Source organism: Xenopus laevis, chromosome 5L (genome assembly GCF_017654675.1).
Source record: "Xenopus laevis strain J_2021 chromosome 5L, Xenopus_laevis_v10.1, whole genome shotgun sequence".
Lineage (NCBI taxonomy): Eukaryota > Metazoa > Chordata > Amphibia > Anura > Pipidae > Xenopus > Xenopus laevis.
The window spans coordinates 77693404-77700262 of record NC_054379.1 but is presented as its reverse complement, the minus strand read 5'-3'; positions in this window follow the sequence as shown (position 1 = coordinate 77700262).

Sequence of the window (6859 nt, the reverse complement as noted above, 5' to 3'; positions counted from 1 at the left end):
GCTCTTTGTGTGTGCCATACTCTGCCTCACCTATGCTCTTTGTATGTGCCATACTCTACCTGCCCTATGCTCCCTGTGTGTGCCATACTCTGCCAATCTGTGTTTGTCATGCTATGCTACCTGTGTGTGCCATATTCTGCCTGCCATACCCTGCTATGTGTCCCCTACTGTGCCTGGTTATCATACTCTGCCTGCCCTACTCTGTCTGTGGGACATAAGCCTGGTAGGGGTTTGTTCTCGGGGTTTGTTTGCATTTGAAAATTGTTGTTAGGGGCCCCTAAGGTGTTTAATCATGTGCTGGTAGAGGTGCTGTCCACAGGGGAGGAGGAGGCATGTGGATTTAAGTGTATGTCTTAATATGATTTAATTTTTTTCACATATGAGTAATGGGTGATATCCCTGCACCAGCCATTTATTTTTTTGGTGTGCTACCACCATTAATGTTGACATGGTCTTGTGGTAACATGGGTGTGGTTTAAAGTGGGTGTGGTTTATAAACAGAGAGTGGTTAACACTGCCTTCTATTATCAGCCCTCCACCATGTAGGCCAGAAAAATTCCAGCCCTCAGTACAGATGTTGGACAGAAACTCCCAGATAGTTATCACCACCACCATTTTGAGAATAGTAAAAACAGGGAGATAGATGTGTGATTACTGAGTTCCTGAAGTCCTGTGCAAGTGATTGTGGAAGCTAAAAAAAAAGCTTGTGCTTTTATATGGTCACATAACTCCTCAATGACTTCTCATATCTATAAAAATTACAGTAGGGGGTGCATTATCCAAAGGCCTAGATTTGTGGCAAAGCCACAAAGGCCCGGGCCTAGGGGGGCAAATTTTCAGGGGCAGCATGCCGCCCATTTGCAGTCTCTGTTAGTCTTGGGGAGCTGCAGCTTCCCAGCGAGCAGCTGCATGCACACACACAAGCTCGCACTGGGACTGGGGCGCGTGTGAAAGAGCGGGCACTAGGACCTGGCAGCCTAGGGGAGGCAGGCATGGTAATCCAGCCCTGATTATCTATATAGTATACTGTTAGCATATACTGGTAAAAGCTGTAAAAAACTGCTCTACCTATAACTCTATCTGATCACATGTAATACTACCTCATTGATCTGTGGGTATTAACAATGTAGTGTGGGTTTAAAGGGGGCATATATCTATTTTTACTAGCCACTACATGGTTGCCAATACTGTAAAATAGAAGAAAATGTGTTTTAATACCTTTCAGATCAATTTCATCTTTATAAGGGCAATAACTGATGTTGCTAGGCACAACAATTAATGATGCACTTTTTTTTTTAGAAGTGTTGGGGCGTGTACAGCAATCTTGCTGGCACATTTGGGGTTAATGCAATATCTTGGATACTTAGTTGTTTTTTTTATTATTTTACGGTAAACTGGAGCTGGCAGCATATGTTAAAATAAGGCACATCTGGGGTTAATGCAATACACTGAATTCATTTCTTGAATAACTAGTTGTTTTTTATTGTTTTACTGTAAGCTGAAGCTGGCAGCATATGTTAAAATAAAACTACAATAACCTGCATGCACTGGGCATAGAGGGCAGGGCAACATCAATCATCCAAGTAACTGGAGAGTGGGCAATGGGCATGAGTAGTGATTCTAGGCTGGAAAGGGCTAAGAGAAGGAATATTTTCACATTAATTTTTCACTGCACATTTTGCTGTATTTTTACACTACTTTTAAAATGGTGCTTGGATAATTTGGGCTAGTTCTGTGACTGATTTTGGCTGGTTTTGAAAATCAGGCCTGGCAAGTAGGGTTCTGACTGCAATGTACCTGCTGTGCCTTCTATGGGTGGAGGAGCTGCCAGAAAAGGACCAGCAGAGATCCTGATATAGTAAAAGCCTGCTGTTACTATTACTACTACTACTACTACTACTACTACTACTACTACTACTACTACTACTACTACTACTACTACTACTACTACTACTACTACTATTACTACCACTACTACTACTAAAGAGAGAGAGAGTCTGGAGAGAAGCTGACCCTGCTATCTCAGGTTTGGACTAGCACCTGTAAAAGAACTGCTATCAGTCCTAGACAAATAGGGGCAAATTCACTATGCGCCGAAGCGCCTAACGCTAGCGTCAATTCGCTAGCGTTGGGCATTTTCGTTACTTCGCAAATTCACTAACGGACACTGGCGTAACTTCGCTAGTGTTACTTCGCACCCTTATGCCTGGCGAATTTGCGCAACGGACGTAACTACGCAAATTCACTAACGCGCACATTGTTCTGAATGCTACCTTTTACGCTAGACTTCCTCCGCCACCTCAGACCAGGCGAAGCGCAATAGAGTAGATAGGGATTTCTTCAAAAAGTTAAAAAAAAATTTTGGGGCTCTCCTCCTTCCCCCCTACATTTCCTAACTCATGGCAACTTAACTATACAGTGGGCACATGTGTAGGGCAAAATAAAAATTTTATTTGATGTTTTGAAGGTTTCCCAGGCATTTGTAGTGCTGCTCCATATTGCTCCATTGAAATTTGAATTTGGTGCCGTATGCAAATTAACCATCTCTAGCGTAACTTCGCTGTTCCCATGATTTCATAGAAAGTACTTTTGTTATTGCTGAACTATAGACTTTGCTAAGCCGTTACTCACATGGAAGGATTGTGTTTGCCCTAGCTGATTACTGAGCTGCCAGCGTTAGGGGCTAATTAAAGGGACACAACTAATACTCACTAGCTTGGAGAAACTTATGGAGGGGAGTTATGTTTAAGGATTTAAAATAATATATGTGTTCACATTCTTTATTGTGTACTTTATAGTCCTGATTCAAATTGTGTGACTGCTTTATAATACATTGGTTCCTTTCAGGTTCCTGCTATTCTTTTTACTTGATTGCATACATGAATAAAGTATTAGTCTCACCCAAGTGTGGCTAAAATTGAAATGTTAAATAGAGCCACTGTTTTCAAATGGGGAGATAAAAATGTATGTGTGATGAGGGGAAATTCAAGCCCACTGCCTCCTTACCCCCACAATTCCAATGGTGTATGCCATTTTGAAAGTTTCTGGGTTTGTGCTATAACTGATTGTGTCCGTCGCAGTTTAAATAGATCTTAAAACTGAAATGTTTGTTGTTTACAATCTGAATAATATGTATATGAAAAATGTAAAGCATGAAGTGCGGCAATTATTTTTTACTATGGCCATTTTAAGTAAATACCACATCTATTGTACAAAATTTGGCAGGAAAGTTATTGAAAGCTTTCGCAGGGAGCGGGACGCGCCTGAAAGCAGCAGCCGCTAGGACCTGGCGGCCTAGGGGCACCAAGTATGGAAATTTGGCCCTGCATGTACATAACTAGAAGTAGGGGCGTAATGACACAACAAGGCCCCCCCACAGAAAAAAATCTTTTGGTGGGGTCAAGCTCACAAGGAAAGTTTTAGGAGGGCCTTGTCTATATGTACTTGTTTCCATGCATCTTCCCGACCCGCTGCAGGGGTCATGCTTACTGTGCTCCATAATAGATATTAGATAAGAAACTGTATTTAATTTATTTTGTATTTTCAAACATTGATAGTGAAAGTGTATAATTAAGGGGTTATTAAAACACCACAACCAAACTCCCATGCCCCAAGTGTTTTATTAACTTAAGTTTCCAGTTTGCTCCAAATCTTCCAGCAATCACTCATAATTCACTTTCTGATTAGGTTTTTAAAATAAAATGTAGCAGAGAGTTTTGTTACCTTCTTTGCTTTTGTGTCCTTGTATGTTAAAAGAACCTCTTTTGTGATTCGTAACATCTTTCAGATTTACAGAAAGAGGAACATTATTCCACTACCCAATATTTTAAAACAAAACACTCTTTTACATAAAAATATTAGTATAGTGGGGCTTTAGCTCCAAGTAGAAAATCTAATATATACATGCATATGCCTTAGGCAGGTGTCTCTGTCTTTTAGATTTAGATGAAATGAAATTACTTCTCTTTCGCAGAAGTTTGAATTCAGCAACAAAGATTATCACTTTGTAAGTTATCACTAATGTAAGTCATTACGCCTTGATAAAGCCAGTATTGTGAAACGCGCGTCGGCGTTTTGAATCTACTTGATCTTAGCTAATTAATTTTTTTTAAAATTGCGTCAAACTGCAATTGAAGGGGTGGTGGAGGTTTATTTAGTACTTGGTTCACTAATTCTTCTTCTTTCTGAATACTAAACTTACTGGAGGCCATGGATTTGTGTTTTTTTATCATAGCTCTTTACTAGGGCTTTACTTAGGGCTTAGAGTTACATTTGAGACCACAGTCCCAGTTGCTCTTCCTTCCTTGGTCTTTGTGGTGTCCCAGGGATTAGAACAAATTTCGGTAGTAGATTTGGGACAACTCCACCTCTCTCCTCTTCTATATTCCTATTTCAATTCATGAACCAGAGTATTGTTTTTTTAGTATTTATCCTTATTTATGTGGTTACTGTACCTTAATGAACTTATAATCAATTTACCTAAGTTATATCTAATTAATGATTTAGCACTAGAAAGCACTTTAATAATTATTTATAAAACTTTAATTGCTTAATTCATTATTAACTGTATAATTTATTCCTAACCCTGTACTTTATAATTTACAATTCATGTGATTGGTCTAATTACAATCAGAGGGTTTGCACTTAAATATATAAAGTCTGCAATTAACAGGTATTGAAAGTGTTTATATAAGTAACTGCCAAGTAAGATTGTTTAAGCAGGGTACTTTTTCTTTTCCTTTGTTCTTTTGATTTAAGTACTGACTCTGCTTCAATCTAAGGATAAAAACTCTACATACTAGTAAAGGGATTTTTGGTGTGTTTTACTCTTTGTAAGCATAACAAAGTCCTTCATTACAGATGGAAACAAGAGGTTTGGGCTCAAATGGTTCCGGCACCATAAAATAGAATGTCTCCTTTTAGGCACATAGATACTGTAATTTCCTTTCTTGCGGGGTAATTTAACTGAATTTTCCTTTGTATCACAGATAACCACGTCAAAAACTACTCCTATACCAGATATTCAAAATGACTTTCAATTTAAAGGATGTTGTTTCCCAGTAAGGCAAGTCACACCACAATACATTGACTCACTTGAAGACCTTAACATTAGGGACACTGATGAATTCTTAGTAACATATCCAAAATCAGGTAAGTTTAACATCTCTGTTCTTATAGTGGTAACAATTATGATATTTAATATAGAGAGTACACTACTTATGCCTAGCAGCCTAAGAGTAAGCCTGTCACGAATTTGTGAAATTCGCAAATCTCCCGCGAAAATTTGTCTGCATCAGAAAAGTCGGTTGCGTCAAAATCGCCACGCATCAACACTATTCGGACGCCCATAGACTTTAACGCCAGCGTGAGCAACTTTTCAGACACGCGTCTGGACAGAAAGTCTCAGTACAGAGGTCCTAGCAGGTACCAGAAAAAAGGTCAGGGCAGCAACATGCAAGCTTGCCAGAATTAGAAAAATAGTTAGTATGCATGTTTCTATCAGGAGCATAAATTTGGATCTATCGACCCCATCAAAAAACAAAGTTTAGGTCCCCAAGTAAGTCTTGTGCAAAATGGCAGATTAGTTGCACCTGCTTTTTCCCCTGTGGCAGTCACATGGGGTCATAGGCTATAATATCAGAGTCAGTGAAGTGGCCACTGGGAATTAGGGAAGTGGCCACTGGGAATTAGAAAACAAGTAAAACGATTACAAACTAGCTCTAAACAAATTGCTGCAAGAATGCTGCCTTTATTTTCCAGTCATTTACATTTATGCTTGAATGCTTTGTTACTGTTGTGTTTCTTTAACAGGGACATCTTGGGTACAATAGGGTTGCCACCCGGCCGGTATTTAAAAACACCTGCCAAGGCCGGGGCCGGTATTACAAATTTACCGGCAATGCAGTTGAATCTATAGTCTATAGTCTATAGAATCTATAGTCCAAGCAGTAAAAGAGGAGGCACTGGTACTGTGCACTGTATCAACATTTATTTGTGAATCTGTTTCGTAGGACCTTATTATTTTGACCCAGTAAAACTTTGTTTTGAGACTTTGTGAATAATATATTAGTGATATATGATTTGTACCTATTTGCACAAGAGGGCTGATTACGTAGAAGAGAACAATACTTAGAGAAAGGCACAATTGGTGATTTTTTTACTCTCTGGAGTAAGTGAAGAACTAGGTATGAAATGGGAAATTTATATTAGACAATTGATTTTGGAGGCAAAGAAAATTGGAAAAGAGACAAATTTATGAAAATTTCCCTAAACCCCACAAGGCAAAATATGAGGGAAAAGGTGAATACATTGTAATACAGTTATGGGAACTATTATCCTGAATGCTCGAGACCTGGGGTTTTCCGGTTAACGGATCTGCCTAAATAGCAGCGCCGATTCTGGTGCTGCTGCCACCTGAGGCAGCAGCCCAGATGCCGCCCCCCTCCTCTCCCGCTCCGCGCTTAAAAATTAGCGTCGGAGCGGGTTTCAGGGGGCAGTATCGCTAGTGCATTGAGCGCGCAATAGCGCTCTTTGCACTAGCAGAGCCGAATTTGCGGGTTAAAACCCGGAAGTTCGGCTCTTAAAGTTACAAGAGGCGGCTTTTTGCCGCCCCTTGTAACTGGCAGCTCGCTGCCGCCTGAGGCAAGGGTTTCACCTTGCCTCATGGCAGAAGCGGCCCTGCTAAATAGCAAACTAAATGGCACTGGTTGGGTCAAATGAGACCGGATTGAAGTATGGTTGTTTGAGGGAATGAAATCCTGGACCATATTTTTATATTTCAATCTTTGTATACACAAAAGTTAGTCTATGTTTGGGTTTCTCTTTTTAAGGTAATATACATGATCAGGAATCCAAAGGA